This window comes from Henckelia pumila, chromosome 3 (genome assembly GCF_033568475.1).
Source record: "Henckelia pumila isolate YLH828 chromosome 3, ASM3356847v2, whole genome shotgun sequence".
Classification (NCBI taxonomy): domain Eukaryota; kingdom Viridiplantae; phylum Streptophyta; class Magnoliopsida; order Lamiales; family Gesneriaceae; genus Henckelia; species Henckelia pumila.
In genome coordinates, this window is record NC_133122.1 from 15,482,379 (window position 1) to 15,494,599 (window position 12,221).

The following is a 12,221-nucleotide window of genomic DNA, read 5'->3' on the forward strand; positions in this document are numbered from 1 at the left end:
ATAGAGAACTCCACTTCTCTATCGGGCGGAATTCCCACAACATCGCTAGGGAACACATCCTCAAACTCCCTGACGACTGCCACATCAGAAATAACTGGTCGCTCTGGCAGCTCTGTCAAAGATAAACTGGCTAGAAATGACTCGCACCCACTAAGCACAAGCCTCTGAGCTTGCATGGTAGAAATGACTCGAGTCTTCCTCAAGCTCTTAGCAGCCTCGAACCAAAACGGTTCCTCGCCCTCAGGCCTGACTAGCACTGATCTCTGCTGGAAGTCTATCATCACCGCATTCTTCGTCATCCAATCCATCCCAAGAATCAGGTCAAACTCTGGCAAAGGTAGCACTATGAGGTCTGCTACCACTGACTGACCCTGCAAAAGCAATACAAGGTCTCTCACCAAGCTCCTGGTGGATAGCTCTTCCCCTGAGGGGATAGTAACTGAGAATCCAACCTCCAATTCCTCGCTCTGAATGCCCCTCTCAAGGGCAAAAGACTCCGATATAAAGGAATGGGTAGCCCCTGAGTCTAATAAGGCCCTCGTGGCTACGCCTGCCACAACAATCCTACCTGCATAGCAGTAGTTACAACGACAAAAGGTTGAAGTTAAAACCACGAGTTCTACTTAGGCTCATTCTAATTCAACAATTCCCAAACCAGATACTATTCATGCTAAACAGTCAAAGGTCCTAAGGCATGCAACAAGTTACTAGAGTAAAACCTCAAACAAGCAAAGATTTAGAGTCGCATGCATCAACAAATCTTTAACTGCTCTAACCCAAAAGTTAAGATATTACCTGTGAGAAGAGTAGTGTCTGGGTCAGCCTGCTCGGCCTCCATCACGAACACTCTGCCCTGCACGGGCCTCCTCAGCTCTAGACAATGGGTAGAGATATGGCCTGGCTTCTTGCACTTGAAGCAAACTCCAGCATCCTTCAAACATCTCCCAAAGTGCGGGCGGTGGCAAACCTGGCAAATGGGCTTCTCCCCAGCCTTGGGAGGAGCCTGTTTCTGGGCCTGACGCCCCTGTGGTGTCTGCTGTCCCTGCTGTCTCGGTGGTCCATGATACGGCTTCTTGCCGTGCTGCTGCTGCTGAGAGTGGCCCTGATGAGGAAAGAGCCTCTTGCCATGCGCCTCCGCGCTAATATCTCTCAGTGTCTGCTCGGACCTCAAGGCACGCCTCAGCGCTGAAGCATAATCAGCTGGCTCCGCCATAAGTACATCCCTACGGATGGCGGGTCGAAGCCCCACAAGAAAGTGCTCCAGCTTCTCCTTCTCGTCATCTCCAATCAAAGGCACGAAATGGCAGCCCCTCTCGAACTTCACCACAAACTGTGCCACCGACAAGTCTCCCTGTCTCAAGCTCATAAACTCCGTCTTCAAACGGCCTCTCACATCAGCAGTAAAATACTTCTCAAAGAACAGCTTCTTGAACTCAGTCCAAGGTAGAGTAGTTGGGTCCACAATCTTCTCCATTCCCTCCCACCAGAGGGCGGCATCATCCTGGAGGAGAAACACAGCACACCTCACTCTATCTGGATCTCCCAGCTGCATATAGCGAAAGATCACCTCCAGAGAACGGATCCAACCCTCCGCTATCAACGGATCAGTGGTGCCAGCGAAGTCCTTCGGATTCATCTTCCGGAACTGCTCATAAACAGTCCCCACTCCAGCTCTAGGAGCATCCACATGACGCTCGAGAATGCGGGCCAATCCCGCTAGCACCTGTCCTCCTACATCCACCTGCGGCGGCGGTGAAGTCGGCGGCCGTGGAGGAGGCGGCCGTGGAGGCGTAACTGCACGCGGATCACGACGACGAGCCATCTAAACGCATTGAGAAAATCCAACATTCAAATTTCATGCCTTAGAAAATATTTTTACTTCAAATTTAAACTTCTCAATAACTCAAGAAACTAATACATCAAAACTTAAACAGATAGAGACATTAAACTTAAATCTTACAGACTTTGAGGCGAGATCCCCTGAGTTTCAGCAACCGGCAGTAGGCTCAGCCCAAACCAAGACCGTGCTCTGATACCAACTGAAACGACCCTCACTACTAGACTATAATTAAAATAAAGGAAAATTACGGATTTTTTTTTTTAAAAAATTTTGCCATGACCTATTCGTAAAACAAACAAGCCAACAAGACTCAGTCAGCAATTCAAATAAGGAAAGGAATACTGACATAAAAACTCAAGTGCGCTAATCATAAACATGCAATCCTAGTAACCACCTCCCGGTTACAGCATAAAGTAAACTAAGGTATTTAAAATCTCCGACGATAATCATAAACATGCATAAGCGGAAAACGTACTTCAAATCGTAAACTGTAGCACAGGGGATGCACATCCTGGCTATAAATACTAAAAATACTCAAATAACTCTTCATTATTACATAACAGAGAAATGTGCGGAAAACGTAAACATAAAGAAGCAACGGTCACTGGGCCTTGCACCACCGATGGCCTCATCCCAGTAGATCATGCCCCTCCATCTCAACAACAGTCTCCTCACCTGCAAACATTCAAGCATAGTGAGTCTAAAGACTCAACAAGTATAAACAGTGTAATAACAAGGGTTTAAAATACGTGATGCAATACTTCAAACTATGGTACATAGTATACTTTGAACTTTAACTGTAAATATGCATGAAAATACAAGAGTAATATAGCATGCAATGATGAACTCACGCTATGATAGACTTTCAACTTTCATAACATTAAACTTAACCTCATGCATAACTGATTGACTGACATAAACGTAAGACGAGTCAACTGAAACTTTGAAACTTTAACTTTTCTTTTCTTTTACTTTTTCCTCTAGAAATCAGATCCTTGATTTGTGACCCTCTGTTTCGATCATGATCATGGTTGTAGTGCACTATGCCGGCAAGACGACGAGATTTCTCCCGACGAACTTAACCCCTCTGTGGCAAGGAGACCGAGATCACTCCCGATCCCACATTGCCCCTCTGTGGCAAGGAGACCGAGATTACTCCCGATCCCACATTGCCCTCTGTGGCAAGGATAAACAAGATGTCTCTTGCTCCCTACCTAAACCTCTATAACCTCTTGGTGAGTAGATCGAGGCATCCCCTGGCCTAGCAACACCCCTCTTTGTCACAAACAAATCACTTCATTCAAAAACATTTACTTTCTTTTCCTTTTCATTCATTAAGACTCGACTCACACCTCTTTATAGCATGCAAAACAAGAAAACTTCCTTTCACTTTATGAAACTCAAGAACATGTCATATGCACACGAATAGGCAACCTTTAATACATGAGAATCATCTCAAAAATGTGGGTGTAAGGTGGATGAGTGGTTGCCCCTAAGTCAAAAGAAACAATTCACTCAACACTTTCCTCAAACTTGACTCAATTCGAGCAAACAAACCGTAAAACCCTTAACTCTATCATGTTTTAACCAAAACCCGTCCCGCTTGAACCGACACTTAATAAACACTTCAAAATACCTCTAGGACCAGGTTGTAACCTCCAAGGACCTCCCAAGCATCCCAAACCATAAGCATTCCCGGACAGCCCCTTAGCCTCTAAAAATTCTGCACTTACACCACAAACTTAAAAGACCCATAACTTATTCAATACTTATCCAAAATGCGCCCATTTTATACCGACACAACCACAACGTCATGAAATTTACCATGGAATAGCCTAACCCTGCCCAGACCTCAGCCACGACCCTGCCCTGCCCCGTGAACAGTGCTGCCCTGCACACTCATAACATTCAACTTACTTCTAACTCAAGAATTCAACCCCTCTCACCCTCTTTCCTTAACTTTTCTCCATACCAAACATCAATACACCTCAAATATCATCACTTAGGACTTTTCCAAGCACTTGGACAACACTCAACCACATTTTCACTTCACATTTCAAAAACATCAACTTTTAAGCATGAAAAGTCTCAATGTAATGACTAATCAATCAAGACCAATGCACATCCAATAAATGCTTCAACATCATACAAAATTCCAGCCCTTATACATGCAACAACTCAAAATTTAGGGCACATAACTTCTGGATTTTCGAATTATGCAAATACAATCAACATATCTCAAGCCTCTAGTCATATCTCAACCTCCAACAACTATAAACTCCTGCTAATGCCATAAACCGAAAATTTACACATGCATATCCAAAATTTCAGAGATGAACTCATGCTCCACATGTCTAATAATACATAAAATTCGAAAATTTGATAGAAACTTAGGAGAAGGAACATCATAGCTTAGCTTGAATGAAAGCCCAAGGGAAAGCTTATACTTGCCTTTCAACCTTTTACCCAAAAATTTCGAAAATAAGGGGAGATGGAGGGAAGAACTCTAGGTCAAACTCCAAGCTAAGCTCCTTGGAAGCTTCTCCGGTGGATGGGCGGCGGTGGAAGGTGGCGGCGGCGTCTAGGAGGTGGAGGAGAGGGGGAGCCGTGGGAAAATCTCCATGGGAGGGGAGGGGCGGCTACAAGGGTTATGTTGGGGGCTAGGGTTTTAAATTGTAGTGTAAATTATTTATATCTAGGGGGAAAAATAATGGGAGTGAAATTTTAAGTGGGAAAAATAATGAGAGTGTAGGGTTTTGGTGTGTGTGTGTGTGAGAGAGAATCTTGTACTAAAAAGTGCTAAAAGACAACTAAAAGTGCTACTTGCACTAAATTAGCTTTTCACCTCAAAACTTTTGCACCTCTAAAACTTATAAGTTTAAAATTTACATTTCCGGCCAAAACCCCCATTTTTCCTCTAACTTAAAATCTTAAAAGTGAAAGTCTAGAAAAAAAAAATATGCCACCGAAACCCACCATCGTCGCCTGCCGGGACAGAAACTTACTAGGCCAAACAATTCAAGGCATTTAATCCAAATAAATCAAGCAAATTCTATTTTTAACTAAAACTTAAACAATTAACTTCAAGAAATTAAAAATATAAATACTGAAAATAATTTTTGGCATGAAATTCAAATTTCAGAAGTTCTGGTGTTACATCGACACACTCCAACGAATCTGTACGAATACAAGAGTTGATCAACAACCACGATCACTCACAAGCCAAGGCTTCAATCAATACAAAAACGATTCGAAAACCCAAAACTCAAACCGACGGCATAACGTCTATAAACTGAACAAACCGAAAATGCAGACAGCAGTTCAATACTGATATAACCTCATATCAATGCCCAAAACAACAATAACAAAGCAAACCCATCAATCTCAAAATCCACATTTTCGAAAATGGCTTCAAAAAATCATAACAATTCCGAACGTCGCTCTAATTCAAAACCGACAGATAATAAACGATCAGAACTCTGTCTAGAACAACATACTCGAATCTAGAACGATTCTAACAACATCCAAAAACTAGAATGTATCCGATCGTAGAAAAACTTACGATATAACGGAGCTCTCACTGCAGTGATCACTAATCTGCCTTCAGAAATAATTTCTAACGGACGGATCGACCGAAAACCGAGATTGGAAAAGCTTGAAAGGCGTTTCCCCAAGCTTCAATGGTGCTTCACGGTTTGGGGAGGAAGGTGAGTCTTCCCAATTAAAAATCTAAGTGTAGATAATATATAAAATCCACAATTTGCGTTTTAGTCCCTGAAAAATCTAATTTTTGCAAAAAGAACCCTGATCAAAATCAAGTCGGCTCTAGAACTCTGAAATCTCCGATTAACTCAAATAAACTCATTTAAGATAAAAACGGGGCGTTACAATTCTCCCCCACTAAGTAGAGATTTCGCCCTCGAAATCAACAAGAACCATAACTCATAAGATAGAATAAAGAACTAAAGACAGTAAGAAGAACTCACGTCATCCGAATAACTCCGGAAATCGCTGTCTCATGTCAGATTCTGTCTCCCAAGTCGCTTCCTCGACGCCGTGACGGCTCCACTGCACTTTTACCAACGGAATCAACTTGGTTCTGAGTTGCTTTTCTTTCCAATCAAGGATCTGAATCGGTCGTTCAAAATAGCTCAGGGTCTCGTCTAACTCGGCTTCATCAGGCTGAAGGATATGAGAAACATCTGGTTGATACCTTCGCAGCATAGAGACGTGAAAAACGTCGTGAATACCCGATAAAGACGGAGGAAGTGCAAGTCTGTAGGCAAGATCGCCTATCTTCTCGAGAATCTCGTACGGACCGATGAATCTCGGAGATAACTTTCCTCTCTTCCCAAATCTAACAGTGCCTCTGAAAGGTGAAATCTTCAGAAAGACTCGGTCTCCCTGATCAAAACTCAGAGGTCTACGCCTGACATTCGCATACTTCGCCTGTCTATCTTGAGCTGACTTCATTCTGGTCTAAATGATCTTAACCTGCTCTGCCATATCTCTAAGCATCTCCGGTCCCAAATCTGGTGACTCGGACAATTCATCCCAAAACAACGGAGATCGGCACTTCTTACCATACAAAGCCTCAAAAGGCGCCATACCGATACTCTCTTGGAAGCTGTTGTTGTAAGAAAACTCGACAAGAGGCAAAGAATCCTGCAAACTAGTGCCAAAGTCTAGCACTACCGCTCGCAGCATATCCTCTAACGTCTGGATAGTCCGCTCTGACTGTCCATCGGTCTGAGGATGATAAGCTGTACTCAGATGCAATCGAGTACCAAGTGCCCCCTGAAGACTGTGCCAGAAGTGAGAAGTGAATCTAGGATCTCTGTCTGAAACGATCGACTTCAGCACACCATGCAGTCTCACAACATTGCTAACATACAACTCAGCCATCTGATCATGACGATACGTCATCCTGTACGGAATAAAACACGCAGACTTCGTCAATCGGTCGATCACTACCCAAATGACATCGCATCCTCGAACGGATCGTGGTAGCTTCGTGACGAAATCCATGGAAATGTGATCCCACTTCCATTCAGGAACAGATAGACTGTGCAACAGACCTCCTGGTCGCTTCCGTTCTGCTTTCACCTGCTGACAATTCAAACACCGAGATACAAACCTCGCTACGTCGCTCTTCATTCCCTTCCACCAAAACTGAATCTTCAGATCGTTGTACATCTTACGACCTCCAGGATGAATACTAAACCGACTGCAATGAGCCTCTCGAAGAATACGCTGCCTCAACTCCGAAATATCAGGCACAACAATACAGTTATTCACATACAGTACATCATCTCTAACCTGGAATTCAGACTGATGCCCAGATCTGACTTTCTCTACTGAAACCTGAATGCTCGGCTCAGACTTCTGTGCTTCTCTAATTGCAACAAACAACTCCGGTTCGGCTTGAATAGAAAACACTCTGATATTCTCCCTATCTGTTTCAAACTCTAAACCAGAAGTGCAACAATCATCGATCAACTGAGAAACACCAATAGTAGTAAGAGATAAAGAACATAGCTTTCGGCTCAAGGCATCTGCAACTGCATTCGACTTTCCCGGATAATACTTGATTTCACAATCGAAATCCTTCAACAGATCTAACCATCTTCTCTGTCTCATATTCAGCTCTGCCTGTGAAAACAAGTACTTAAGGCTCTTATGGTCAGAAAAGATCTCGAAAGACTCACCATAAAGATAGTGACGCCAGATCTTCAAAGCAAAGACGATCGCAGCTAGTTCAAGATCATGAACCGGATAACGAGTCTCGTGCGGTTTCAGCTGCCTCGATGCATACTCTATCACCTGCTTATGCTGCATCAGAACACAACCCAAGCCTCGGTTAGAAGCATCACAATAGACTGTGAAACCTCCAGTACCCTTCGGAATAGAAAGAATTGGAGCACTGGTCAGTCTCCTCTTCAGATCAACAAAGCTAGCCTCACAATCTGGAGTCCAAACAAAAGGCGCATTCTTCTGAGTCAGTTGGGTAATAGGCTTGGCAATAGACGAGAAACCCTCGATGAAACGACGGTAATAACCAGCTAAACCCATGAAGCTTCGGATCTCCGGCACTGAAGTAGGTCTAGGCCAATTCATAACCGCTTCAATCTTGCTGGGATCGACAGAAATCTCATCTCCAGAAATGATATGACCGAGAAAGACAACTCGATCTAACCAGAATTCACACTTAGACAGCTTGGCAAACAACTGCTCAACTCGCAAAATCTGCAGTACGGTCCTCAAGTGCTCTGCATGGTCAGTACGGTTCTTCGAGTAGATAAGAATATCATCGATAAATATAATGACAAACTCATCTAAATAACGCTGAAAGATACGGTTCATCAAACCCATAAAAACCGCTGGAGCATTAGTCAAACCGAACGGCATGACTATAAACTCAAAATGACCATACCTCGTTCTGAATGCGGTCTTAGGAACGTCTTCCTCTCGCACTCTCAACTGGTGATAACCTGACCTCAGATCAATCTTAGAGTAGACAGAAGAACCCTGCAGTTGATCAAAAAGGTCATCTATTCGGGGTAAAGGATACCTGTTCTTAACTGTAGCCTGATTCACTTGGCGATAGTCGATACAGAGCCGCATAGAACCATCCTTCTTCCGAACAAAAAGCACAGGAGCACCCCAAGGCGACACACTAGGTCTGATGTATCCCTTGGCAATTAAATCCTCAAGCTGCTCCTTCAACTCTCTCAATTCAACAAGTTTCATACGATAAGGAGCTTTTAAAATAGGTTGAGTACCTGGCACTAAGTCAATGCTGAATTCAACCTCTCGAATGGGTGGCAATCCAGGAACATCTTCCGGAAACACATCAGCAAAATCTCTAACCACTGGTAAGTCAACCAAAGATGGGCTAGATTTCAGTACATCAACCGCATAAACCAAAAATCCTTCTGCACCCCTCTGTAAAAAACGAGTCATAGATAATACTGAAATCAAAGGAATTCTAGATCGAGAACCCTTACCAAAAAATTTCCACTCGTCTGCCATTTCAGGTCTGAACCTGACAACTTTCAGAAAACAATCAACTGTTGCCCTGTACTTGGTCAAAGCATCTATACCGACAATACAATCAAAATCTGACAACCCAAGCACAATACAGTCGAATTCTAACAAATTCCCCTCGAAACAAAGTTCACAGTTCCTGACTAGTCTGACAGAAACAATTCCTCCACCCAAAGGTGAAGTAACAGCTACTACTGTAGGCAACAATTCAGTCGGCAAAGCATGCAATAACACAAATTTCTTAGAGATAAAGGAATGGGAAGCACCTGTATCTATCAAAACAAGAGCAGAATAACCGAAAATCGAACAGTTACCTGCTATAACATCGTCAGGTGCTGCCTGAGCCTGATCCTCTGTCAAAGAAAAGACTCGTGCCTGCTGTCTCGGAGGCTGGTTCGCACAAGAGTTACCTCCCTGTCTGTTCTGCTGCTGAGGCTGGAAAGAGTGCACTGCAGAAGACTGCCTCTCGGGTTGAGCTGCAGGTCTAGACGAACTCCCACTCTGAGCTCTATCTCTGTTACGTTGTGGGCACACCTTAGAGAAGTGTCCCGGTTGCTGACAGGTGTTACAATTACCGAAGACTCCCACACACTGATCCGGTGAGTGTCTTCCCCCACACTTGCTGCAGTACATGGCTGAAGATCCAGAACTCTGTCCTGAACCGAATTGCTTCGAACCACTGGAACTAGACAACTGTTCCCCTGCCTTTTGAACTGTTTACCTCTTGCTTTGTACTGATCTTTTCTACTTCCCCCACTGTTTCCACCTTCATACCTTTGTTGCTGGTTCTGATGCTGCGGTGGATGATTCTGATACTGAGATGGTGGGTTCTGATACTGCCTCTATTGCTGAGGTGCTACCTGGTTACCTCTTTGCCTCCACAAGCCTGCTTCCGCTCCCTTTGCATAATTCATAGCATCCGCAAAGTTGTTAGGCCTGTAGGTGTTTACCAATGTGAAGACGTCGGGGTTCAAACCATTATGAACTGATCTGCCTTAGCTTCTTCATCTCCGGCAATTAGCGGTGCAAAGCGCAACAGACTATCGAACTTAGCTACGTACTCTTCAATGTTCAGATTCCCTTGCCTCAGGTTGGCAAACTCAGCTCCCTTATCTTTACGGTACGAGATAGGGAAAAACCGCTTATAAAATTCAGATTTAAAAAGGGTCCAAGTAACTTCCGTACCTCTACTCTCCATTGCTTTCTTTGTCATGATCCACCAGCTCTTAGCAACCCCACGTAGCTGATGAACGACTAACCTGATTCTGCGGTCATCTGTGTAATCAATGGAATCGAATAGCTGATCAATATCATCCAACCAACTCTCGCAGTCAACTGGATTTTCTGAACCCATCAATAACGGCGGATTGAACGACTGAAACCTCTTCAGCAAGGTTTCCATAGGCGTTGCTGAAGCATCCAACTGATCAACTTCAGTGCTAGCCTGCTCAGTCGCCGGGATAACTGGCGGTGTGTTTCTGTTTATCACTCGACGAGGACCCATCTGATAATCAAAGGTTAGGACACGAGATATCTCAATCGCTACAATCAGTGCCCTTACAACCGCTTGGAATACCGGATACCAGTCGATAACAGAAACAGTTATATCTCAAGTAGATCATGCTTTATAAATTAAATCACATAACCATGTAATTCAATAATTCTCAATAATAAAGCATGCTCGCATGAAATTAAGTACATTGTTAAAATAATTCAAACACATGCGAGGAGCCAATACACGCAGACTCGATCTACCCGCTCACTCTAGTTCGACCAAGAATCTTAACTCTCTGATACCACTTAATGTGAGACCTCGTTTCTAATCAACTAATATCAGACAACAAGCGATAAGTAAACAAGAACCCAAAATATTTTTTTTTTTTTTAAAAGGAGGCTCGCGCGCCCGCGCTGACATCAGCGCGCCTGCGCCTACGCCCCGAAAAACACACGCGCCCGCACCTAAGGAAGCGCGCCCGCGCTCATACCTCGCAAAGAGGTCGCGCGCCCGCGCCAACAACCGCGCGCCCGCGCCGTCTCCTCGCCCAGAGAAGTTAAGGCACTGTAATAAACTCAATCAAAACCTAAACACTTGCATTAAGAGTATTTGACATTCCAATAACAATACAAGAAAGGTTTAGGGAAGAGAAACATTCAATTCGATAGTACCTACATCGTTTCTTGCTTACAAAACATATACGAGAAGTTCGAATGACTAAACATGATCGCAAAACATAACTAGGTTGACATGCTGATTCGACTTCTAAACGAGTCTCACTTCTATCTCTTGCTCTGGACGCTAACCAGGTCTATGCTGACTTGATCCTGCCCTTCCTGTTGCCAAGTACACATACAAAACAAAGCAACAGTCGGATAACCGGTGAGAATGATAATCCCAGTAAAAGCAACATATCAAGTAATACAACAATAAACATGCTTCCAAGACAACAACAAAATCAATAACAACGTAATGAAATGTATGTCTTTAAACCGGGATATCAAATCTGATAACAAAGGATTGCTGCTGTGCTTTTGGGATCCCGAGGATGAGATCACGTGACGACTCACCGACTCTCCCAATCGAGGTGGTGCCACGTATCCCACTCCTCTAGACTTTGAGCAACTATAATGAGTATGCTAGCACTAGGCGCAACGACTACGTCCTAGGCCACTCGAATATAGCTCTCAAACGTCTAACAAAAGGCTGTTCTGCCCATCGAAACAATAGTGCTGGCTCAATATGAATGCATATGAAAACAAAAGGAACTTAGCCATATAATTCATTCAAATAATCAATAAAATACAGGTTCCATAAACTAGAACCAGTATCAATGCAATATGTGATTTCAAGGGAAACTCGAGAACCAACTGTCCCGAGTATGCTATCCCGCTACAAAGACTGCTTTTACCTTTCAATGCCGTAGATCCAACTTCGGACAAACTACAACAAAAGATTGTATCAACAACTAGACAACCTAAACAACAAACAACGGTTCAAGGAAATCTCTTTACCGTTCTTCGTCCAACCCTCGACGAACAATGCTGCTAACACAGGGCTCGACACACTCCAACGAATCTGTACGAATACAAGAGTTGATCAACAACCACGATCACTCACAAGCCAAGACTTCAATCAATACAAAAACGATTCGAAAACCCAAAACTCAAACCGACGGCATAACGGCTATAAACTGAACAAACCGGAAATGCATACAGCAGTTCAATACTGATATAACCTCATATCAATGCCCAAAACAACAATAACAAAGCAAACCCATCAATCTCAAAATCCACATTTTCGAAAATGGCTTCCAAAAATCATAACAATTCTGAACAT